This window comes from Lepeophtheirus salmonis, chromosome 6, assembly GCF_016086655.4.
Source record: "Lepeophtheirus salmonis chromosome 6, UVic_Lsal_1.4, whole genome shotgun sequence".
NCBI lineage: Eukaryota > Metazoa > Arthropoda > Copepoda > Siphonostomatoida > Caligidae > Lepeophtheirus > Lepeophtheirus salmonis.
In genome coordinates, this window is record NC_052136.2 from 17,613,461 (window position 1) to 17,641,299 (window position 27,839).

The following is a 27,839-nucleotide window of genomic DNA, read 5'->3' on the forward strand; positions in this document are numbered from 1 at the left end:
GAGAATGAAGTATTTTTCATAGAATAGAAGATAACTTGAATCTTGTATAAATGTAAAGCAATGATGTCTAAATGAGAATATGCTATATTAATCATTATTATTGATAAATGAAACCGAAGAATGTAAAAGACTAGAACATCAACATTGAAGTAATTGAAGGATTTGTAGTAAGAGACCATTCCTCTTCATAATGGGTTCAATATATTATTACAATATAAATTTTGACATAGGATGAAATATAGGATCGTATTTGAAATGGGGATTTAACTTTCTAGAGTTAACGAAAAGAGCAAACAAGGCCAAATAACCATGGCACATCTTTGAAAAATTGATAATTTCCCAAGGTTTCCTGAGTTGAAGTGAAACGATTTGGACTCGTAGAAACTCCATACGATACTTGGCTAAAGTTAGAATCCGTGTAGAAATTTAACAGTGAATTAGATATCACACAAAAAGGGTGCATTATATTTCTTCTCTAAACAGAATTGGTAACACGGATATGATTCTTTATAAATAATATTAATACGAATAAAAAGTGAGGATTTCTAAATTTTGTCTCCATCTGTTCGTTTTCATAAAATAATATGAGATCCTCAAGGTTTTCCAAATAATCAAAAATTCCCCAGCGTACCAAGAGTAGTCAATGTTTTTATTTAAAGACATCTCAAATATAACTCACGATATCTATATAATGTAGATGAACGTAAACATCTCTTCGACGTGTCCGACGATGCGTAACTTAGCCTACCGGGGCGTGCAAAATTATTTACCGGTGATGTAAATATACTTTTTAAGAGGTTTTGTGGCAACAAATCTGATTGTTTCGTATTTTTACTGTTAAAATAAACAAAAATCCTTCCTGTGAGAGCGTAACAACTTCCACACGTGAGACCATGTCCAATCAGGAAACAAAGAGGATCGAAATTGCAGCCCTCCTCCGAGCGGGAGTGCCTCATAACAACATTAAGGAACAGGTTGGGGCCTCGTTGAAGACAATTTACAACGTTTCCAAGCGCTTGGAGGCTGGGGGTGATCTCAAGCATTCCCCTGTGGCTGGCAAGAAGCCCACTGCCTCAACAAGGCAAGTAAAGGCAGTGTTCAAGAGGACTCCCAACAGGTCAATTGCCGACATAGCCAGAAAGATGGGAACATCAACTGTTTCAAGGGCATTGAAAAAGGCTGGAGGAAAGTCCCTGAGGCGTACTAAACGCCCTCTGCTGACTGAACATCAGCGAGAAGTCAGACTTGAGCGTGCCAAGAAAATCTTGAATGATATCAAGAGCTCATCTGGACGCATCATCATTTTTTCAGATGAGAAAACTTTTACGGTCGATCCTGTTTTCAACAGGTAAAATGACCGTGTTGTGAGCTTTGGAGATGTTTGGAGATCCAACGGGAAGGCCATGAAGCCGGTATGGTTCCCCACTGGCTCAGATTAACAGCGGAGGATTATGTGAAGATTCTGGCGTCCAAGGTCCTTCCGTGGATCAAATCCATAGTCGGCAACTCTCCTTAGGTTTTTCAACAAGATGGAGCATTCGCCCACGCTTCCAAGAAAGCTCAGGAGTGGCTCAAGGACAACATGAACTTTTGGCCAAGGACTACTGGCCCCCTCTGAGCCCAGATCTGAACCCACTAGACTTCTCTATCTAGGCGCACGTGGAGACCAAAGCCTGCAAAAAACGACACAAGAACATAAATGCCTTAAAGGCTGCTGTCAACAGGGCCTGGGCCTCCATGTACGCCGATTATATCCAGCAAGTCTGTGGCAGCTTCAGACGTCGACTGACCAGCGCCATTGAGTCAAATGGTGGCTACATTGATTAAATTTGATCACAAACTATTTTATTATTCTAAAAATGTATGAATAAATTGTTTCTCAAGTCATTCGAAATGTTATTATTGTCCGCAATATGTTCTGAACAAAAATCGGTAAATAATTCTGCACGGCCCGGTATATCATTACTTTATAAAAGATATCGATGTTAATACCAAAAAGAAAATAGAAATTATAAATAACTTTTGAAGTAATTTGTCAAATACACTTCTTCAGGAAGTTCCATTATTAATTGAATCTCCTATAATTTTAAGCATAAACAGTGAGATTACACTTATTATAAAAAGATAAAATTTTAAGAAACTTTTAAGTGTTTTGGATTCAATGAAGCCCACAAACGTCTCAAATTAATCACTTTCTTTATTTGTTGAAATAAAATTGACATCGATTTTGAATTAGTAAGTTCTGATTTTTTTTTTTATAGAATAAAAATATCCTTACTTTTCAATTTATTGTATCAAATTAAATTCCTGTTTTCATACATTGCAGTCAATATTTAATTTGAATAAAATTCTGATGTCTAGTTCATTTTTATTTTTCCGTTTGAAAAGGTATTAGTATACTTTTAAACGAGTCATTTTGAACTTTGAAATTTCTGTTAGAGTTTCTAATCATTTAATTTGAAAAAGTAAAGTTATAAATGCTTTTTTTTTAATTATTGAAGGTTATTTATCAAATAACAAGCTTTCAATCTAAGATAAACACAATTTACATTAATAAAATAAGGTTTGTGTGTCTGTTTGTCTGTGGATTACTCATTTTTAGCAACAAGCATGGGTAGTTAAACCTCATTGCGTCATTTTAAAAGGAAAAGAAAAGGGAAGTATGTAATAATGAAGGTGACTTTAGTTATAAAATACTAAGATCTTGTAAGCGTAGGCTCAAGTGCAACCGTTACAAAAGGGGTAGAAGTAACTCTTAAATTACCAAAATCACAGAATAAAGGTTCAGATGACACAAACAAGATCATAATGGTGATAAGGATGGACGAAAAAATGAAAATAACTCAGCTACTAGTGAAGAAGGAGATGTCTTCATTAATTATTACTCGTTAAATGCAGAAGTGAAAAAGATTAAGAGAAACTTATTAGAAGAAATCCTTGTAGTGTCTCGAAACTACTTTGCAAATTATGAAATTTCGTACTCCTTCGGCTTCAGTAAGAAAAAAGAATAAACCGGATCGTGATTACACCCCTGAAAGGGAGGAAAAACCGGCCGAAAGAGTAATATTCAGTCGAAATTCCTTTTATTGATGAATAATACTTTGAACTTTTTGTGCAAACTAGGAAATTAATTGAAAATAAGTGACTTTTTCGAAGATCCTGAGAGTAACGACTTAAAAAGTTTTATGGGTATAAGGAAAGTTATTTTTTTTTAAATTTGAGGCTGTTGAAAACGAAAATATCGATATTGTTCGCTAAAACCAGATATAATCTAGATTTTAATAATTTTGTCTCCCTGGCATGTGATGCATTTGGCCCTTTCTGCCTTTCTATATGTTTTCATAGTTTTTTACAGGATCTGACAGTTAAAGGGACGTAAATCATTAATACCAACAAAATTATATAGCTCTACCCGTGGAAAATAATTTTCACGTTATACTGATTAGCACGAAATCTTCGTGAGCCTTGATGGGTTAAATTTTGGGATTATAAATGTTGATTGTCCCATCAAGAGTTTCCATTCCTTCATTCAATATGTTTTTAATTGCTAGAAAACGGATTCAACATATATAATACTAACTGGCGAATTAAGTATAGATTTGAATAAATAACACAATTTTCATCCAAACAAGCCTATGCTAAGTATATTAATTTTTTTACTAAAATTGGTAGATATGTTACAGATTATTAATGAAAGCATTGCAATCAATATCTTGGAGAAGTGGGTGGCTTTAATCATCAAGGATTGGTTTAGTTTAGACTTTATTATTATTCTTATCCTTGATAAAGAAGGCTACTACCTACTATATCATCTGGAAATAAAATAGTTGAGCTTAAACTAACTGCACCTAAAACACCCAGCAAATTTAAATTACAGAAACATGTTCTTGAAAATGACATTTTCATAAATAGTATGAGAAGTGGATTGACTCGTTCTTACAAATGTAATGTAATGTGTAGAAACTCTTAATAAACCTATTCCTCAATTAACATTGTAATTTCTAAAATACTTCAAAGATAAACTTGTAAAAATACAAAAGGGATTCGATTAAGTTTAAGACCATGACTCCCTATTTTCTAGAACCTTTCTAGTACTGATGTGATCAATGCACTATGTTTCTATGATATTGGACTAAGAATTGGAGAAGGTTGGAGAACAGTCAAACTCAGTGACCCTCAGTATGGGAGAATATAATCTTGTAATCTACAAAAATTGTTAAAGAAAAATAGAAATTTACGAAACATTTCCAAATTTCAACGCTGTATATTTTCTTCAGTACACCTTGCACGAATTGTGAGAGGATCTACAATTCAGTCAACCCCCAGTTTTGGATTCCTGTAGTAAAATCCGTACAATAAACTATACATCCATAAGTTCTATAGCACTGTCAGCAAGTTTGCTTACTTCTTACAATGAATTGCATTTTTTTTTTTTCCAAGTTCGGATAAACACTTTTTTTTTCTTGGCCAACTGGCATTGCTTTATTCTATTAGTCTTAATAGTGATCAAAAATTACAAAGAAATTGAAATGGTAAAACAATTAGTGAAAAAACTAGTCTCAACAATATTTATACTAAAATGGACGCAGTTATCATAAATAAAAAATGAATACTTATACATACATAAACCACCGGGAGTGGACTTTGGAGTATAGGTACGCTTTTATGAGCTCACTTACTCCACGCACAGGACGAAAAGGGCCTATATCCATGGGGGATAGAGAAGTGGTTTGTCCAAGTTACATCTGGTATCACATAGAATTACAATGTCTGGTAATTGGACATACTCTATTAGTCTTGCTAAATCGTATTTTCGACTCAGACTTTGTAACGAATTGACGTTGAGTGATCAGCAGGACAAATTAATTCTCTCTTCTATTGTTTTGTATATGACGTACTGGGTGACGGTTGGAAACATGATAATGTTTTTTTTTAGTTTGATCCAGATGTAGATCGGGACGGCAGTATGTTTCTTTTTGATATAGTTTTAAGAGAGTACTGGGGAGTTCCAATGTCAGGTGATTTTCTTACTTGCCCTCCACCTGGTCCTGAATCGGAAGAGAGGCTCATGTAAATCATTAGTTATGTGCGGGTCTTCTTCCTTGGATATATTTGACTCCTGGCGTTGTTTCTCTGTCGGTGGAGGATTATCAAAATCGGAACAATCGTAATATCCTCCTTTGGACATTCCGATTCCTTCCCTCCGTCAACAATAATCTCGTCACTCTCTTTAAGTAATATTGGATCTATTATTTTTATTGTTCTCCCCGCGTTCCTTTCTGTCCAATATTTCGCTCCCATTATTTTTCATTTCTTTGATTTTTTCCATTAAAACTGAACTGTATTTAATAATTCGTAATCGTGATTCGCTGCAACTTACTCCGGCATGTCCGAATCGAAATCAATTTGGACATTGCAGACGCACCCCTAAATATTTCAAATATTCAAATTTCCTAGATTTCTATTTATGGGTACTATTTGAGGAATAGTATGCAGATCTGCATTCACGTTGACAATATAATTTGAGGTTTTCCATATAGATCTATACTTTTTAAATTTCAATTCAGCGTCTTGGTATTCTAGACTAGCTTCGAAATATGAATCCAAAACTTCCCAAAAATTACCTATGAACTATTTTAGCTTGTCTTAATCCGCACGCTTGAACATGTTAATGGCTTTTATCTGAATCCTTCTCTTTTTATTGACTTTGAAATTTTCGATCTCTTTTATTTTCATAGTTATCATTTTAGATTCACCATTTGGTCCCTCCACCTTAGTAGCCAAATCTTTTTTGAGTAGTGATATCCGAGAACGAATATCAATAGGTTTGATTGTATTCAATGAGGCAAATCTATAGCCATACTGGGCTTGGGCGCCGGCGATTTCCTCTTCAGAAAAACCGAAGTGCAGAGCAGCATTGTAAATATAAATTTGTTTCATGTTTTTAATATTAAACACTCTCCCATTATTTGTTTCATTTAAAGTGAAAATGAAGGTCTCCCACTTGAATGAAGAATTCAAATTAATTTTGGTTGTAGCCTCACTGATGTTTTTCTCCCTCTTGGCTAATGCCTTGGCAGATCACATCTTTGCATTTTTTTGACCACTATTCTTTAGTTTGTTGTCAGGGGGGCACCCTGTAGGAGATGACTCCATGAGATCTAGCTCAACAGTAAGATACGCGGGAGTAGGGTAGAAATTTATTTTCCTTTAGATTAACTCAAGAAAAGAAAAAAAAACAGAAAGAAGAGGAATACAATCTCTAGAGATAAAACTCCCTCTTAAATCGTCATCCCTTAATAAGGACTATGGACTTTGGCAATGTATTGCTCGTATTTTCTGTCCTCGGAGGTTTCACTACAACAAGTCAACGAAGAAAGAAAAATCTCACGTGTCCAACGATGCAAAAGGTCCTGCAGAATTCCGTCTATGTCCAAGGATAATATATTTTGAAACCGGAGCAAAAGAAGACACTTCTACACTCGTTCACATATACATATACAATTCAGAGCTCGGAGAAACACTTTAAATTCTATTCAAATCACTCTTCAGTATTTAAGTTATATAAAAGTCAATAATAAAATATATATTGATACATAATTCATTATTAAACAATGTTATCAAAGTATATTTTAAAAATACATTGATATGTAAGTATATGATTAATTTTTGATTACCTATCTAGCTTTACAAAAAGTTATATTACGTATTTTACAAATTCTTTTAAAAAATTATAAAAAAAAATATTTTTTTTTTAACATAGTTTGTAAAGAATGAAAAAAAAGTTCAAGAGGAACGATGCTGAAAGTAAGTCAGTGAATAACGTTAGTTTCAAAAATGAACAAATTAATAAACTTGTACCAAATTCTATAAATAATATATACTATTTTACTAAGAGTTTGAAATTATAAACAATATTTTTTCCCTCTTCTTTTGTACTTTTCTTTCAAAACTTGCTAAATAAAGTGGTTTTTATTACTTTTTCCCCATGTAGTTATTAAATTTAATGTATTTCACTGTACTATAGGTTTAGTTATATTTTAATCTCTATCAAAAACCACTTATAAAAGTACAACTTTGGGTATTTGTATATGGTGTTTGGGATTGTACAACATAAAAAAAAAATTATACTCCATAGACAAACCTATGTAGCCAAAAAGGAAAAGGCTGTATAGGAATCAACAAGTACTTAAACTTATAAATGACAAAAAAACAAATACTCAGGTTTACTCTCCATCTTTCATAAATAACCCTCTTAATGTTTGAAAAGTCTACATTAGACATTTCATGATCATCCTTGGTGATAAAAAAATCTCAAACTTCTTTATAGGCTCTTTTTAAATTATCATTTGAAACTTTTCTTTTTGGAAAATCCAACTTGGAATATCCAATAGATTTTTTTTTAAACTTAAATCTAATATCCAATTGGAATATTTTATGATCGGAAAAGAGTTGATATAAGTAAGGATGTGAATATCATATTCAATCTTTATTTATTCATTTCAGATATCTGTAATTATATATTATCATCTAGATTGTAAAGTTTTAAAAGATATATAAGGTCTAATTGAAATATTATTTCTATAAAAATTCTATTTTTTTATCATTGTTCCTTTCTAGGTTAACATTAAAATAACCGACAAGGTAGGTGTTTTTGGTTATTAATCATGGCTTGATAAAAAGAAGAGCATTTTACGTGGGGACTGTAGGTCTTCACGAGAGGAACCTAAGATGATGTAGGACTTTGGACAATGATCTTGAGACAGTCACTTTTTCTGTAAAACTCCTTAACGTAGACTGGAGTTATAATTACTATGGATATCAAAAGAAAGCACTCCCTTTTCATAGTTAGAGATAGTGAAGAAAGAAGAAATCCCCACAAGGTAGGCAAAAAGTAGAATCCCATTCACGAGTAAAAGAATATCTTCTAAACAAATTATATACAGACTGAGAGACAAAACTCTCTACAAAATGATGCGATTAAATTTTTTGGTTTTTCTCTCATTAGAAATTATGCGATACTAATCTACAATTACCCAAATTATTTTTAAAATCGTTAATTAAAAGAGGGGATAAGAGTTATTTTAATTGCATAAAAAGTGTTTAAGGACAGTGTCAAATATCCCTTTTTCTATTCATTACCTATTTGATATTGTTTTAAGACCATTTATCAATTCCTTTTAACGTGTGAGTGGACAATTGGCCGTAATATTTTTCCAGAAGAACATTTCACTAAAGAACACTTTGCCAAATTTTTCATTTGGCAGAAAAAGGATATATAATATATGGATATATATGATTGTGTATTTTAATTCAATTTAAAATTATAGTATTATAAATAGACATTTTTATACACTATATCTCAATTAGGTAATTAAATTACTTTTATTTTACAGAAAAATATTTCTTTTATTGTTTATGTTCATTAAGGATCATTATATAAACACAACAACGTAGTATGTGGTTCGAAAATAGTTGAGAAACTCAAAGGCCGGATCGTAGAAGAACCGGGGGAAAGAGAGGCATAGACGAGAAAACATATATATAGCTTAGTACAGTAGGACCAATCTAAAATCGAAATAGAAAATGATAGTATTTTTCTCTTCATGAACTTTATTGCGTTTCCAAGGAGTACTAAACTGTTTGCATTAAAAAGTCACTCAATGGACTCAAAATATATTCTAAAACTATGAATTTACCTTTCAATTATTAAGAAATATATATATATATATATTGTACTTTTATTCCACTTTTGGGATTTTAAACATTTTAATAATATTTAAAATGCCTTTAAAATTTCATATTATGAATATAATTAAATAAGTGATTTCGATTGTTATTTTCTTCATATGGATGTTTAAAAAAGGCGTGACCTCACTTTTTTATGCCATTTTTCCTTTATTAAATTAAATTTAGTATGCATCATTTAAAAGAACACCACTCCAGCTTTTAAAAATTGTAAATTTGGTCTTTTGTATATTAAGGACACAAGTAATATTCTGCATAAAACAGTTCTGATGATAAGGAAAGAAAAGGATAATTACTCATCTATCCACACAATGAAATATAACTTAAAATACCTGAATATGACAGAATTAATATAAAATGTAATTTGTAACAAATTTAGATAGTATTTTTGACTAATTGAATGATAAATTCAAATTTAGATTGATAAAAAAGTTTCACAAATGTTTGAGCAAGTAAAATCAAGATTCAAGTTCATCTGTCGAAGAAAACATTCCAATAATAAACAGGAGTAACCCTTAGACTGTTCAAGTAGAGGATAGAGATACGCAAAAATATAGATCCAACGGAGACAAAGTCTAATGAATAAATCGTTTGGGTGTCGAATATTTTCTGAAGAATTATTTCAATCTATGATGATATTACTAAAGTGAAAAATAAAGGTAAATAAACCCCTACATCCTTACTTACATTGATAAACATCAAATTTTTATGACTTTTTTTCGTTCACAATGAGCTGGGAAACGAAATAAGCCGGATACACCGCCTTCACCAAATAAAGGTAAAAAACACCATAAGAAATTAAGGAGCTCAGGATAAGTAATTGTTACCATTTTAAGCGGATGTATAGATTTATTCACCTATTTAAAATTAGTTTGCCATAAGTAATGCCAAATAAACACCTAGAGAAAAGTACAACTGAAAGTTGATGAGGCATTCTCTATAAGTAAAAACATTAATAATGATAGTTAAAAGAGCCCCCTACTAATAAATTGATGCTCTTAAACATAAAGGAGGAAAAAATAGGAAATCACACCACGCCCTGATGGCACATTTATTATCTGGCGGATTTGATGACATCTGTCTTCAGGATGTAAAATCTAAAGTTCCCTCGTCCTGTGACATAGCATGCTCCTTTTGCCAGCTTAAATCATTCTACAGCCTCTTTATAGGGAATAGATCGAAAAGAAGGGTACTGACACTTTTCTTGAAGAAAAAAGAAGATTCTATATGTATAATGTCTTATAGAGCAGCTCTATTAAACGGCAAATGATTGTAACTTCGACATGAGAAACAAGTTTTCTTTAATAATGCGTTAGGTCCCAATTAAAAATAATTTCCATTCCTCCAGTCACTTATAAATATTGAAATAAAACAGTATTCATGATTTTGGAACTCGATTTACTAGATACGTTTGATATTCTTAATCAAACGGATTATATATGATGGATAGGAGGAAAGCAATTTTCAAGGATTGGTTTGACTCTTCAGTCTCCAGTTTTGTTCTCTAAGGTTAAAAAAGCATATTATCTCCATAAACCATCTTCAGATCATAAAATAATGGATCTTGAGTTAAGTAATATTTCGCCATCACGTATATTCAAGATCACAAAGTGGATTTTAATGGAGGATAAATATATATATAACTACTCCAGGATATATTAAACGGGAAATTCCATGTATCCTGTACTGTACAAGATGGAAACTAATACGCCAAAACATTATATCCATGACTCTTCCTAGAGGTTTTTTAAAAAATCATAACAAAGCGTTTAGAAGATTTTACAAATATTTTATGGGGCTCTTTGTAACCCTTGTACTCAAAGGGATTTTAGATCACAAATAACTTTCAAAAAGTTGAAAAGAAAAGGTTTAAATGAATAATGGAACCAATATTAGTTGACGCATTTGGGAATCCTGTATAAGTTTGCCCGCACATCATACTTTCTCTTTCTATCTCGAAATTGGAAACAGCGACAGAGGATAGTTGAAATTCAATTATCACAACCTTTTAATAATTAGGAAATAACTTCGGTACGTTGAGCGAAGGAACGCGAAGTGAAGAATATCTTAACGAATGAAGAGAAGGATCTCGACTTTTTCAAATTATTCCGATAATTAGCAATTAGAAGGGTCACAAAATTAGAAGGAAGGAGGAAGGTCTCATTGTGTGGAAAGGCATACTTAAGTAAAGAAAAAAAGCAGTCTAAAATAAATTTAAAAAATTAAATTAACGCAGTCCAAAATTTCCAATTCATTTACTTCGCAATCCTTCCAAAACAAAATGTTTGGATCCCAAGCTATCGAACAAGCCTAACTTACGAATAATATTTCAGATATACTTCTTCTCCTCAGATGAAAATATTGGGTATAGTTTCTATATTTATATAACTAGCATCTATAGAATAATAGTAAATAAGCTATAACTAAAAAATGTACAAGTCTATAAATGGTTAATAATGTAATTTAGATTAAATTACATTATTTAAAAGATATGAATAAATCAAATTTTACCATATTGACGCTTAGTTTACAGTCTAAAATTATGTTCCCTGTTCAAACTTAATTGTTTGTTTGTTACCTATATGTTGTTGTGTTATAATTTTATCGATTGAAACTGTTTGAATAAGTTTTTAAGTTTGACCGGAAACAACGGTTATTTCTGAGGATTGGGCTGCCTATTGCAACCTTGGGAATGAGTTAGATGTGGCACACTTTAGTGTTGTACATAACTCTAATTTCGAAGATCCATTAACTGGAGCTCATATTCAGATTTCTAGAGTCATTTCAAGGGTATGCTCAGACAGTTAGGAGTAATACGACATTTTGAGTCAATATCCGATATGAGGTTCTTTCATATTTTTCATTTTTTTTTTTTAAATTCAATTATGTTTCACTGCTTTTTCTGTTTCCTTACTTTGTGGATTTGATGGCATATATGTTCTTCACAATGATACCCATTACTTTCATTCTAGAAGAGGAAGTATATCTGAAATATTATTGCTAAATTAGACTTGTTCAATAACTTTGGATCAAAAGATTTTCTTTTGGAAGGATTGTGAATTAAACGAGTTGCAAATTATGTTTCTATGATAAAAAAATTGTTGGGGAGCTAAAAGCATAAGTCCTTGCTCGAATCATAGTAGAATTGAGGATCGGCATAAGAGTAGGTTTACTCTAGTTATATCAATCCTAGATACTAAGGGTAAATTGTATTATTTATTTCCTCCCATAGCTCTCTGTAGATATTCTAATAAAGCCTCATGATAGTAAAGCTTCTCTCTCCAAAATTATTCAAATAGTAAGGACTACCATATTATTGTTTTTTTTTTTTTAAATAATTAGTTGAAATAAAGGAATGTTAATTAATTATGTGTTTGATTCCTTTTTTATAAAGTTTAAGATAAACTTTTATAAATTCTACATACTTCCAAAAATATTCCATTTTTCTTCCATTAATTTTTTTGTAGTGAAATAGTTTTTTCAGGAATCGATAATGGCAAATCAAAAGACAAAATTCCAGACTGTTATTATTTTATAGGAAGAGCTTCCGTACTATCATACATTTTTTTACTTGTACAACTCCAAGCCATTTAGATAAGAAGATGAGTGTGTGATACTTCTTCTATTTTCCTTTTCGAGGTTAAAAATAGTTGTCTAAAAAGGTTTTTCAGTAATACCATTGTATTTGTGGACACTTGCTCTTCTTGAAAGATATAACAATAAATTTAGTTGATGATTTGTCGAAAGCTTTCATTAAATCTCCTACAAAATCAATTGTTTGCTGATTGTAACTCGATTTTACAATGACGCCAAAGCGGCGCCTCTGCAAAAACTTTGAATGATCTTAAGAAAGAAGGCGAAAATAAATTTCCTCAAATGCACCAAAAATAACTATGTACGCTAAAAGAGTTATTAAAATGTAAATTTTATTCTGGGCTCTGTAAAGGTAAATCCAATATAGCAAGGTTTTAAAAAATTTCAAAACTTTTTTAACCACAATTTCACATTAAATTTTAAGACGCAGAACTGGAGGCAGATCCGCTGCAGTTCATGATATAAGAGAATTGGTCGACCTCGAATTTGTTCTTGTTAAGCTATGAATATCCATATATACCATTAAATATAGTTGGTTAGAATTGCGTATTTAATTGATTAACTAAGTGACTATTTTGGGTTTTTAATTTCTATTTTTGAAATAAAGGTGGAAAGATGCAGAAATGATTCATATGTGAATTAATTTACATTTCTTTATTAAATCTTAAGAATTATTTTTGATGACTGTAAGGCCTAGAAGTTTTAAAAAATTGTGTTATGGTTAATCAAGGGGAATAAAGAAGTAATTAAATGGACCAGGCTGTATAATTTGGTCTTTTTAAAAGAATGAATAAATAGATTTTGGGATATTTTGTAAAGGGATGTTTACTTTTGCAAGGGACTCTTGAGCTGAAAAAGGTTAAATATTTCTTAAATAGACTATAATTATGACACTTTCTGATTGGCTGAGACCATACAATTAAAAAAAGCTTTTTTTTAGGATCAGTTGTTAACTTTGCTATGTTTTTAGACATATTATTTTGCTTAACTAAGGCAAGCGGCCAAGTAAATATCTGTGTGACTAATATGTTTTTTTTCTCTATTGTTTGAGATTTAGAATTAAATTGTTGTAGATTATAAAAAAAAATCAGATTGGTGAAGTTCAAGTTTGAGAACTTGCTCCGAGTCAAATTTGTATTAGGACAATATAACATTTTCAAATTCCGTCTTGTTCAAGTTTTTGAAAAATTCCAAATTTTATGCCATGTTTTAAAGACCAGGCCCAAGGACTGATAAGACTGGTATTAAGACTGGACTAGAGTCAATAAATCCAGACTGGGGGACAAACATTGCATACATCAGCTCTGGATCTTCTTTTATTAATATAGTAGTTTTTTCATTGTCCTTTTGAAGAGTTATACTAGAAGTTTATCGAGTTCTGATATTTATTTGATTTTAAGTAAGGAATAATTTTACAGAAAAATAATTTGTATAGGTTTGTATCGTTATAACAAAGTTGTGAGTTTATGTAAAGTAGATTGTTTTTTTGTTTTATTTTGCAGATTTACTAATACTTGATTCCATCACTGGTAAAAAAATCGAATTTATTATATAATTCATAAGATACGATACTACTTTTTGCTCAATAAAGTTCCACTGGATCATCAAAAACTGCGCTTTCACACGACGTTACTTCTGTAATTCACCCTTGATTTTTGTGTTACTTCCTCTCCCCTTTCTTTCTCTCCCTTACTCACATATTTGTTTCCTTCTCAAATAACCATAACTTTATTTTTTATTTTTCAATGTGTTACAGTGCTCTTCGAATGTACATCGCAGTTCTCATTATACTTTAACTAAGAATAAATTATTACCAATTATTTAATTATTATATATGGGAGTGACTATGTGTTTTAAAAGATTAACTTTTTTTTTCTCCAAAATATATGCGCATAATTTATGAATAAATACAACAAACATTTAGCAAAATATATAGAAGTGAATTATTACACTAGTTGATTCAGGTAAGATTAAGAAAAAGTCCAATGATTTGAAAGCCCATATCGATGAGTATGTTTAGGTTTTTATACTATAGTTAACTCTCTTGAATATCTCAAGTCAGCCCACGAAATCCCTATAATTGGCCGAAGTATATCTTTGAAATATTTGGCGGGATGTAGTTATGAAGTTAAAGAAAAATATTTTTATTTTCTTGATTTTTGTTAAAAATTGTTTTTATGTTAAATCACCACATATTACAATTACTGCAATTCTTTAAATAGTTGGGTAGTTAGTTCGGTCTGAATCACAAACCCGTCTAGAATATCATTGCTTTGAACTAACATTTTATTATTTTGCATGTATGTATGCAAATATTAAATTTTACACTAATTGGTTTACAATAGCGAATATGGACTAAACGGAGTATTGCCGTGTAATGAATTTATAATGTGAAGCAATCGATAAACATATATCAGGCATGAATAATATTGTTTGTCATATAATAAGACTAAAACGCTCCTTCGTCTCAAAAGCAGAAACATAAAAAGTTTATACAATTTTTCATTATATGACGATAAAAATCACAATGACCAAGTTAAAAGAATATTTATGAGTAATACTTTGCGAATGTAAGTAATTTCAAAGTCTATAGGAGTATATTTTTTGAATTTTGCAAGGTTTTACAAAAATAAAAATAATTTCAGTATGTTAAATATAACAAATTCAAACAAATTGTAGTTAGAGGGGATATTTTTTAACTGTGATCCTCAAAATGTGTAACAAAAGCAAAGGTAATGTATATTATTTTGGCAAAATATAGCTGAAAACAATGAAAAAAAATTGATTAAAGTCTTTTGATTTAAATACAAGGTTTCAAAACTTTTTTATTACCATTTTAAACCAAACCAAGGTTCATAAATGTTCCAAAAAAATATATTCGTTCGATAACGTCGAAACATCTAAAAATAAAAGCTCGAGGGAAGAAATTAAAAATTTACAGACGTTAATGGAAAAAGCTTTATTTAATTTTTAAAGCTGCTATAATTATTGAGAAGGGAACATCTCTCTATAACTTTGCGATCACTCATGAAAGACCAAAAGAAACAATGCAATAGTGGTAGTCCTTGTTGGACTCAGAGTAGAAATGAGGATCGACATTTCAAGTAAATTCAGCCCATATTTCCTTGCTATACACGAACTTGGATTTGTGTTGATACCCTTCACCTCACAGCTTCTTGAAGCTGATCGAATAAAATGTTATGATAGCTAAGCGGCTAATCTTCCAAATATTCTTAGTTTCAGTTTCTTTACTTTTTACATTTCCTACAAGATATGTTTTATATCTTAATGTCTATGTTATACGATTTAATCAGTAGCAAAGCAATGAATAAGGCCAAAAGAGCCTCATATAATTGATCATTCTTTTGCTTCTAAAAAGAACTATTTTAAGAGTGTTATTAATTTAAGAAACATTTTCGGCGCATACATTTATCGAAGTAAATACATTAAATATTCTGAGAATTCTCTTGTAAAAAATATAAAATAACAAGTTTTTAGAGAAAGGGGCATGTTGCATATCAAAATTTAATTCTTGATCCTCTCAATTTCTACAAATATTTACTTCCTTTTTTAAAATTAATTTTCTATTTACATGGATTTTTTATGTGCTCAAAAAATGGATTCTAAACTCTTTAATTATGTGTATATATATAGACAAATATAATACTTATACAAGTTTTTTTAAGAAATGCTGGATGTGGGAGAATAGATAAACAAAGCAGTAGAGAATATATTTAAATAACAAACTTTACTAAACTTCTATTGAGATGATATATTATTTTAATATTGAAACAACAATCCTCTAGTGAATTACTTAGATTAATAGGGTCTTTTATCCGAATTTTGTCTTAATATTAAAGATAACAAGAAAATAGGAGTTCAATAAACTAAAATAAAATTAAATATTTCAGCTTCAGAACTTAAAATTATTGAAGCTATGAACAATTAGCAACACTTTTTAGGAATTATTTGCATGGATGCAACATACACGGAACCCAATTTTAGACCCATAGTTATCAAGTATTTTTACACAAGAAAAAAAAACTTATATAAGCTGTACATATATGATGTACAGGAGATTATACATCAAATCAAACAATTACATTCATAATTAAAATACAAAATTAGTTCTTCCACAATACCAAATTTTTTAAATGTCCACTTCAGCTTCCTCCTAAATTTAAAAGAAGCCTCAAAATGGGACAAAGAAAGAAGTGCCATGAAACAATCTTTGCTAAATGTCGTCATCATAGAGATAACACAATAACTGGCATAGCCATCAATCTTTCTCGGCTATATTAGAATTATCATTAACATCCCATGCTTATAAGAATGATTAACACTTTAATTATCCCTTAATTAAGAAAAGAAACAAACTGATTTTACTAAACGAATTAAATTGGTAAACTGACTGGTACTTAAATGAATTTAATATTTGTTTCAAGGGCTCGCAGGAGGAATGAAATTGATAGTAAGTCACACATTGAGAATTATGCAACTCTATTTTCATCAATAACCTACTATCTTCTTTTGAATAGATTTGTAAATCCTAATAATTTTCGATATGTTACAAAAAGAAACACGAAAATCAGCATGTTTGTGAGCAAAGCTGCTTTGCAATGACATTAGCTTAGGAAAATAACTGCTCAGCTAGCTAGTCAACAACAACAAAAATTGCTTAGGATTTATACTCGAGCAAGTTTTTACTTATCTGATGTCTTAAGTGGGAGTCGACATCGTATTATTACTTGAAAACTCTATGCATTAAAGTTCATCTGTAATTCAGGCTTAACTTTTGGGATGACGTTATTTTCTTTTAGAAGAAAAAAATAGGTTTGCCGAGTATATCAAACAACCTTTTATATGATACAACTTGAAAACTAAGGATATGCTTCAACTACTTTTTTCTTTTACCGTGTAATATTTTCCACAGGTAATCAACTTTTTCCTAAAAATACACTCCTGTTGTTGGAAAGAACGGATTTCCATAAATTAAGTAGAATTAATATGAGGTTCTTGGAGCTATCCAACAATTTCACTAGGTATGTACACAAAAGAGGTATTAATATAATTGTTTAGTTATTATTTAGTACCGAGATATCCTCTTAATCTGAAGATTAATAAGAAACATGCACTTTTCTAAAAGAACAATGGTTATGTATTAAATGTAATAAATTATAATGAAATGTAATTGTACATATTTATAGTTGGTACTTCAAAAACAACTAATGAATACACAAGTAAATATAGTTACTTTTTTAAACTAGTCAGTCTTCATATTTAAGCACAATAATATTATAAAATTTTAACAAAAAATAAATCGCAACAAATAAATATCAAGTAAGCAACGTCAATATTATTTATATTTACAATACACGACATAGCAATAGTATCCTCTAGCAATGGGGTTCCCAATCTGTAGTACTTATACTTATACTTAAAATAAAAATTAAATAATAATGATACTTGGAGATCTTCATATTTCCTCATGTGATGCAATATGTAAAAAGGGGTCAAAACCATTTGATATAGTTATTGCAAACGATTTTGATATTGTTTTAGTCTCTAACTTTAAAAGTATTACTTTCTTTGTTGAAAGGAAGACCAAGTTAATTAGATTGACACAAAATATATTTATATTGATTGCGATCCCTTAATATTTTAGTATTGCCTCCTCAAAGCCTTGGTCTTGGGTAAGATGGGTTATACAACATACTAGTATTAGCTATAATATATAATGTATTAGTTATACTATATACTAGTATTAGTTATACTAGTAATATTCAAATAATAATTCAAATATACTGGACACTCCAAGTGGACAAAAAAAATGTGTCTCTTCGACCAATATCCTGTACAAATATTGATCATTCAGTCTTTGTTTTGCGACTTTGGTATAAATTTTTACTCTACTTATAAAGATTATAATTCAGAACGTTGATCTTTCGAATTCAAATTATACATAAATTGATAAGTACTAAATTTACGCCTATTTTTATGTTAATACTAATAGTCCAATTTTTCAAAAGAGTAGCAGGATTGGCTTACAACAATATATATATTAGAAGGTTTTTAATTTCTTTGCATATATTTTTGTATGTACCTCCTCATTTGTCACAATCTGATCTTTGTGGCCTCCTTTATACAGACTCCCTTTTCAGGATAAACAAAAATACAGTGTACTTGTTGGATACGGATACCGCCGTTATGAAGAAGATGGTGGTCAATTTAATACTCTTTTATTGTTGACCCAAATGTTTTTCATCTAACTACACATTATTCTTATTTAATTTAAACTGACATGTTTATTGGATTTGGGGGAAAACTGTTATCTGTAATACGAGACTGTTGGGGATGTTAGACTTCATAGTCAACAGTACTTATTCTTTCCTCAGTTGTTTTCATCATTTGACATGTAAAAGTCATTGTCGTATCTATTTTTCTATGACATTTACCCACTGATTTTTGGTTTTATTTTCTTAAATTAAAGAATAATGGTAGGGTAATATAAAATTTATTTTATGAGCCAATCGGATATTTTATTTTAATGATATTGAGTCTCATTTGAAATCTACATATTAAAGGGTACAAGGAAACCCTACTTAAGAAAACTTTCCTCATTTCTTATTTTTAAATACAGTATTTTTTTTCGAAAAAAGGTTTGAACAAATATTGTATGTATATGGTGTGGAATAGAGCATTTTTGTAAGTGATATGTGGTTATTCTAGCATTACATTCCTTGATTGCTTTTTGAATGCATGGGTCGTGAAGTAAACCATAAAACTGCAGTTACCGTGTCAGCAATTACCCTTACAACTAATGCATTTATTATATATACAGTGTACATGTGTAGACTTTATTTTTGCATTAAGGGTAGTAGCTGAAATTATCATTTGTACAACAAACCTAAGATATTTCCTCTATGTTGGAAAATCCCCTAACAGTTCACTCATAATAAAATACCAACGACCCTTGGATTGCGACCAGAATTTAAACTTGAAATTTTTTTTATTTCGACATATTTATGAAGTATTTATAGGATTGATGATAAATTTTATATATTCAATTAATGAAGATGTGATTTATAGTAATGGCACACCCCAAACCAGCGGGGCCATGACCTTTTACTTCTTTGCAATTTATATTGTTACGACAATATTTTTGGAAATCTTATATATACAAAAATAAACATTTGAATCTTCCTCCTCCTCTGTTTTTTTTTTTTTTTTTTTTGCCTAGCAACAGTTTCCGTTCTTCACTCTACTATTAAAAATTAAAAGGGAAGGGATAATTGTCTTAGTCAGTCTTTGATGAACACTTATGAGAATTCAATTTGTTCAATAATTTTTAGTTAGTAACATGAAGGCAAGATTGCATTAACCAGTTAATTTGTCTTGGATTGCTGCAATTCAAATGAACACATATGAGCATTTAATCTGTTCAATAAAGCCAAATAGTGGCATTGTAAAAATAATTTGACATATTACTTTGGTAATATTATGAAGTACCTATGGTCCATAAGTTCTATTGAGCCATTGGATATTAAACATAGGCTCAAAAAATATATATGTTGGAGTTCAACTTGTTTAGATGATACTAAATATTCATCATAGTACCTTGTGTTAGATGCATCAGTCGTCAGGGCTAATGAACTATCTCTTAATGCAAGTTCAGTACTTCTAGACAAACAATTTTTAATACATTGAAAGGCGTGTTTATGTTCTGCATTCCAATTAAACTGTACCCCCTTCTTTAACAGGGTGTACAAATGAACTGTCCATTGAGATAATCTTTCCATGAACTGAGAGTAATATTGTGACATGCCCAAAAATCTATGCAGTTCATCTTTTGATTTTGGAGTTGGTACTTTTTGGATTGCCTTTACATTACATATTAGAGGCTTAAAACCTTTCGATAAAATAGAATGTCCAAGGAAGTCTACTGATTTCATGAAAAAATGCACATTTTTCAGGGGAGAGGATAATACCAGCTGCGTTAAGTCTTGATAAAACCACGTTTAACGTTTTCCAATGCTCATCCATCAACTCCAAAGCGACAAAGATATCACCAAGATACAGAAACACATTTTGAATTGCTCGTAGAATTGAATCGATGAGTCTCTGAAATGTCTGAGCAGCATTTTTAAGAACAAAAGGCATCCTCAAATATTCATATAAACCAAATGGCGAAATGATTGCAGTTTTATTTATAGAAATGCGTATATTCATAGGTATTTGGTTATACGCTCTGTTTAAATCCATTTTACTTAAAACAGTCATACTTTTTAGAATAGCCACCAAATCTCTTAGAATTGGGAGACGATACTGATCAAGGTCCGTCATACTAATTTAATTGACGATAGACGCTGCACATTCAACAGCTTCCTTTTGGATTTTGAAACGACGTGAATAGCGGAACCAAAATTTAGATGCGTCCACCTTTACTTCTGGCAACCTCCACGTCGAAAGTTTCTTTAGAACAATGAAAAAAAACACACGTTCCTCCAAGACACTTTAATAAAGGAGCCATGAACAAACAATAAAAAAAAAGGAATTTGTTTTTGTTAAAAATAAACCCATAAAAGAGTCTCTTTCTCCAACTTTCTTGGGCCCGTTTAAGGTGATTGAGAGGCATGATCATTACTATAAATTGGAATTTGGATCAAGAACTGACGATGTCTTGATGGATATACTTGGACCTGCATTTGGAGTTCCAAGTATCCTTCCAGCGTCTCCGACTATAATATGCACAAGATCTACAACTCGAGAATGATATATTTGTTTATTAACCCATGTTTTTATGATGCATTTTATTGTCTATTATTAATTAGACGATCTCTTTACTCACTCTGTTGTCTAGGGGGAGTAGTGTAGGAGTTCGACTTGTTTAGATGATATCAATTATTCATCATAGTACCTTGTATTTTTTTTCTTGTCTTTTTTCCTTTTTATTTTCGTATAAAGGAATAATCATTTTCACTCAGTTAGAATAAAGATATTTAAATCTTAACATTAGGTTTCATGTATGATTGCGCAAAAAATGACATGAAAAAGAATACAAGGTACTATGATGAATAATTAATATCATCTAAACAAGTCGAACTCCTACATACACATCGCGTTTCTGACGACTGCGATGAGCTACCATATAGCAGACAAAAACAGTTTAAATATTATATCGCTAATATCTTAGTCCTGATTTAAACTATAAATCATAGAATCAATTCATATGAATTTGAACAGCATCTAACGTGGGGGTTTACCCTATTGCCGTGATTTTGTATTTATATTTGATCATTTTACTCAAAATATAGGCGTGAATCAATAAGTTTTTGCTTCCATTGTCATTTGAGATATTCGGTTTTCTTTAAATTTATGGAATAGTGACATGAATTATTAGACGTTTATTTAATATAATCTTTTGATTAGCAACATTCAAACATTTTTGATACAATAAATTAGTACTTAAAATGAAGGAACTTTTTCTTGAAACATTGAAAGTTGAATATAAATCAACTAGAACCAATAAATCATTCTGAATCATGGCCGAAATGTTATATTTTATAAAATTGTTAATATTGACCATATTTACATACATTGATAAATATGTTTTTGTTTCTTTTTAAACGTTTGGTCAATATTGAAAATACTCGTTATGGTATGATCATAGAAATTTGATACCCCTCAGCAATATTAAATTATTTTTCACCAAAATTTATTTTTATTTCTTATCTTACTTCATTAACAATTTAATTCTTTATAATACTTTTGACATTCCATAAAACAATAATTTCTACAAATTGTTATAAAATTTAGAACTGATAATTAATTGATTCGATTTGGAGGTCAGTACTATGTTTCTGATCGTATCAGTATTCGAAGCAGTTTGTTGGGATAAATTGGTTCCTTTTCAAAATGAAAAATATTCATTATATTATGTATCACTTGGGAATAGGAACTTTAAAATTTAACTTTGAAACGCTTATAGTGAATAAAAAACAACACATATAATCTAAATCTTTTTACAGAGGGCTTGAGATTGAAGAAATGTACAAATGGCCATACCCATTTTGTATATAGTTATGATTTATTTCATTCTACAACAGTAGAACATGCGAGATATGCGCTCATCTGGAACCTTTCTCAGGTACTATCCTTTTCTTCATAATTGTGTCTGACCCTTTCATCTAACAAAAATATATCAAACTATTTTTCCTTATCTTGTTATTAGATCAAATTAAAAATTTGTAAAAGATAATTAATACATTCTGGGTCAATTGTTTTTCTGTCTAAATTGGGTAGGTACAACAGCACTAAACTTTATAAGTGCATGCTATATTTATTAAAGATTCAATCGTGTATGCACAAAGTAAAAAAACGTACATAGCGCTCTTGCCCCTGATCCATGCGTCTTAGTCACCAAAAGCTTTATCATTGCCTTTCTATTTTGTTAAATACAAACCATACCAACAGTTATACCTAAAGTTGCAAAGCATATGACCTTAGTCATGCGTGAAGTTTTTAGCAGTTGACAATCTCGCCAGTGTTTTATTTTATTTTACAAAACTGTTACCATCATTTCATAATTGTTAAGAGAGTGAGAGCATCTAAATGTAACTGTGCATGTGCTCAAGAGGCATGAAGAGTGTTATGGTGTTAATAAGTTAATACCTAATAAAGGATAGTCACACAGTTTATAAAAAATGACTAACAACCAACTAACTTTGAGCCTTTTGTTCTTTTCCTTTTTTGGCAGTGGTTCTCAAGCTGTGATTCACAAACCCCCTCTAGATGATCGATGGAGGGGTTACCAAGGGTTGGGGGGGAAATAAAAAAGTAATAAAAATTTAGTGGAATCGACGTAACCCATGGGCAACGCACTCAAAAGAAATTATTATCTTGAACTCAGTATGTGTAGGCTCGTGCCCTGTCATTCCTAGATATACTTTATGTTTATGGACTTCACACAAGATTCTTAGATTAGATGGAGTAAATATCATACTATAATGTTGACTTGTAGTTAATCAGTGCAACTCCATCTAACCAATTAAAGAAACACATATATAAAAAATGTCTTTTGTCTATGTTTTTACAAAACATTCCATATCAAAAAAAAAAATGCATAACACTCTGTTTGAATTGTTTAACTTTAAAAGATGATGGTATTTTGATATGTTCTCTGTTGTTGCGCATTGTAAACAATTTGAGAACCCCGAAAAAGATTAAATTTTGACATATTGATTAAAAAATAATTGTACAGAAAATCGGTAACCTTTTAAATTTAGGTAATTGGGTTCCGTAGAAATACAAGAAAGTTGGAAGAATTTAAAACATAAATTTTGTCTCTTCAATATATTTTTTAATTCAACAGAATGCCTTGAAATGTGGTATTGTTAAAATGACAGTTGATCAATGATTTATTCGTACATAATATGTAGACATAAATTCATAAAATAGGTAATTTTGAATTAAATAAGACTATAAATTACATAAATCCACTAGGTGTATTATTATAGGTATATTCACATAATTATAATAATATATAACTGTTTATTTTTCCAACTTTTAAATTGAAAATCAGCATACTTCAAAAAATTAATGTTAATTGAATATACCACTAAATTATAAATATTATACTTGAAAATGAACCAAATGTGACTCATTCATGTTTAAAAGAATAAATTAGGAAACTTATACAAACTTATATATATGGTAATAAGTAACAAGTACTTTTCTTAATCACATGAGCTTTTCTAATTTATGAAGAGTACGAGAGACCAGAAACAGTGGTAACACTCTTTTTCTTCAACCTTAAGAAAGCTACAGTCACAAAAATTAACATTACATCTTAATTTATTATATAATAGACTGATATGAAAAAATGAATAACTTTTATCAATATTTCTTACAGATACTATTTGTAGGGTTAAAAGTAACATTTGGAAGAAACAATATTTTTTTGATAAATGACTAAGTTTTTCCTGACTCCTCTCAGAGCAGTTAAAGAAAATAGCCCAGGTCAATCCCCTTAAGTCCATGAGGGCACATACAAAAAACCACTGGGCTTCATATCAGACAGCCTAGGGAGCTATCAAAAAAGTGGGAGGAAATAGCCTTTCGAGATTGGAGAGACCACTTTTGAATGCAGCAATGAAAAAACCTAATCTCCTTCTTTTCAACACTCATTTGAGTTCTTTTGAGCTCTGTTTTGACACTTTTATCCCCCTACATCCCTGAAGCCTACCTCTTTCTACTACACCTGTTTGGCTGCATTTCGAGGGGAAGGTCTTTTGTGTCTGTTATCCAAACACCGAGGCCCTCAAAGCTACTAACAGCTTGCACTGGGACGCCATGGTAGAGACTACATCTGCAGTGGGTGGCAAGCCTTTTGCCGAAATCCATCATTACCAATAAGGGTGGCTACATTATTGATAAAGTGAGCACAGAAACACATCTATTGATAATATTAATTTTGTTGAAATTCTATTGTTAACTAATAAATTATATCTTGTTGAAGTTTGAAGCTAAAAATTTTCAAACTTTTATGCACCACTTTTAAGTCCTCTTTATTGATGTATGAAGGTAAATAGTAACTTATTTTAGTAAAAATTGTAAAATGGGAATAAGCAAAAACATATTATCTGTGAGGTGGTGTGATAGTATGCTGTTTGGGGGCCTGATATAAATAATTGTAACAGATATTTTTAATGTAATTTCCTTATACCCCGAATATAATTTGGAACTGAATTTACAATTAATTAATAAATTAAATAATATTACCATTGTATTTTTTACCCTTAAGACTCTCGATAGTTTGGAAACAAACCAATAAAAAGTAAACATACAAACGAACAGAAACTTACTAGGAATATTTTTGAAACGTTATGTTAGAGGTTTTGACGGAAAGGTTGTCGTAAAAATAAAAAAAGGCAACCTATTTTCTAAAAAAAAAAGGTAATTACATAAAAAACTCCGAATTTTTTTACATAGAAATTGATTATTCCACTTTAAAAAGTTATATTTACAAATTATTATGTCATAGGGAATTAAAAATAAAATTATCGCCCTTTTTTATTTTATTTTTTCGAAGGGGGGTAAGTCAGTTAGTAACAACGACGTTATTATCTATGTATATATTTTTGTTCCCTCAAAACCTTGAATTCAGACAGAAAAGGAAAAAAATGAAAAGAACTTATGATAGTTCAGTGAAGCTCTGGTATACTAAGGCGGCTTCGAGCAAGCCAAATTGTATTATCAATACTCATTTGAATGCATAAACATGTAAAAGCATGTCCTTTAAATCAGAAAGAGACAACTAATGAAAATAGCTGAACTACTTTTGTTTATCCCCAAAATGCGAATAGCTGTAAGAACATATATTCGAACATAATATGAGCTACTTTATCATGCCGTTTTACCAGAACTAAAGATATCAACAGCTGACAAAAAAAACTGCAGTTTTTGATATTATGCAGATACAATTGAGTTTCCTTTCGTATGTCATCAACATTGATTTCTCCCATTGGAATTAAATCTTGTTAAGCTGGAAGCATCCTTGCTACTAAAAAATGAACAGTCCAGTAAATTAGAGTAATGACGTGATTGTTTAGTTACTACCAGCATATGTACAATACCATGTAAAAATTAACTCAACAAATAATCTGTTGAAGAGAAAAGTATGTTTTTGTAAGTAGAAAGGAAAACAATAAGTATATTTTCCTTTTATAAGGGTCGGTCCGCAGATAAGTAAAAACAAACCACTTATTACTCTATTCGGATGTTTTTTTATAATTCTATTACAAAGATATCATAAATTAATGGTTAGTGTCTTTATTCTATCATTCAACCATTCCAATATAAGAACTACAAATCCCGAAATTAGTTGATTGGTGTGTCCTTCCAAACGTCAACTTATTCTTCAATAATTATGGGGAATTATTTACAGCTTAACAAGAGCTAATTAGAGTTCAACCAACCAGCAATTTTGTATATTAAAAGGAACAAAAATAGTAAAAAAGTGAAAGCTGAAAAGAAAATTTATTGTATTCTTCATTCTTGTGAGATAACGCGAAGATAAAAGCACATTTATAAAATTTATTTTCAATTGTTGAAATTATTTTGTGGGAAATATTGTAATTCAAATTTTGTCTACTAATTGTGGCATTAAAGTTTCGTGTGAATTTCGACGATGGTCTAATTTGTTCTAGTTTCATAATTTCAACATGGATTTAATAAAAACCGCTTATTAAATAATAAAATATTTTATGTCAAAAGAAACAAAAACATTTTTTTTTTAAATAAATATTTTTGTAAAATGTCCTGACATTAGATAAATAACGATTTAAATACAATAACAGTGATTAAAATACTTTAACGTTTACTTCCAACACATAAAAAAACCCTTCAGTATATTTTGAATTATTCATAAAATATAACTGTACCGTAAATTTTAAAATATTGATCTTCTAAAACAAAATTAATCCGTTCATTCAATCAAATATTCAACTAAACAAAAAGGTAAAGAAAAACAATAATTTGCAAAATTAATATAACAAAACAATGGTAAAAAGTTGCCAATACGATCACTCAGAAAGAAATTATATTAAAAAAATATAAACCATTCTAAAGAAAAGAAAAGAAAGTTTAAAATTTCTCAACTATATATTGAAAACAAAGGCATTATTTTTGCAAAACTATTTTAAAAGTTTTTAACTATAAATATATATAGCTATTATTTATTTATACTACTTTTTTTTACAAAAGTCAACTTAATTAGCAGACAATTCAAGTAGAATCCTTACTTAAAAGCCCTTTCAAATAATAATATACATTTCACATGAAGGCTTTTTAAAACTGTATCATTGTAACAAAGTTGAATGAATTAAATGACAAAAACATATTTCAACATTTTGAAAGATTTAACCCATGAAAGTAAATATAACAATACTTCGAACACCCTGAATGTTTATTTTTACAGATTTATAAGACTCTTTGGGGCTTTCAACGCTGCAAACTAAATCAATATTCTTTAATCACGAATAAGGTTGATTTTATCACAAAAATGAATCTGTACGTATGTACAAAAACCTGTTGTAGCGAAAACAGGACTTTGGTAACTTTTAATGGACTTGACTTGAACTTGGAATCAAATAAACTCCGAATTGAAGTCATTTGGCCTTTGGCCCCAGAGTTGTTTTTGAATAACTTGCATTTGAACTTGTGTTAAGTTTAATCTCGCCTTGTTTCCAGTATTTTTCATGCAGTTGAGATCGGGGGAAAAACAAACCGCAGGAATTACAACATTGTTATAATTGAGGTACTTGATACATTAATAAAATTGTTGATTTTTGTACAATCTTTCATTAGTAAAAAAATTGTTCAATGAAATGAAATAGTTTTTTAGATATTTGCAGAACTTGATTCTTTACATATTGCATGTGCTCAATAGTAAAACATATGATTAATATCTAGTATGCAATGAAACTGAGTAAAGCTTA

The 27,839-nt window shown here is 30.2% G+C and overlaps 1 protein-coding gene across 2 annotated transcripts in view; it reads left to right on the top strand.

The window, feature by feature from the left end:
- Nucleotides 1-14,033: 14,033 nt before the first annotated feature.
- LOC121120902 (uncharacterized) overlaps nt 14,034-27,839 on the top strand; it is a 28,096-nt gene continuing 14,290 nt past the window's right edge. The window contains exon 1 of one of the 2 annotated variants that reach the window (XM_040715794.2): nt 14,034-14,306. The gene's annotated coding sequence lies outside the window, so the exon portion shown is untranslated. The remainder of the gene's footprint in view (nt 14,307-27,839) is intronic. The other variant, XM_071889524.1, reaches the window with a different exon arrangement.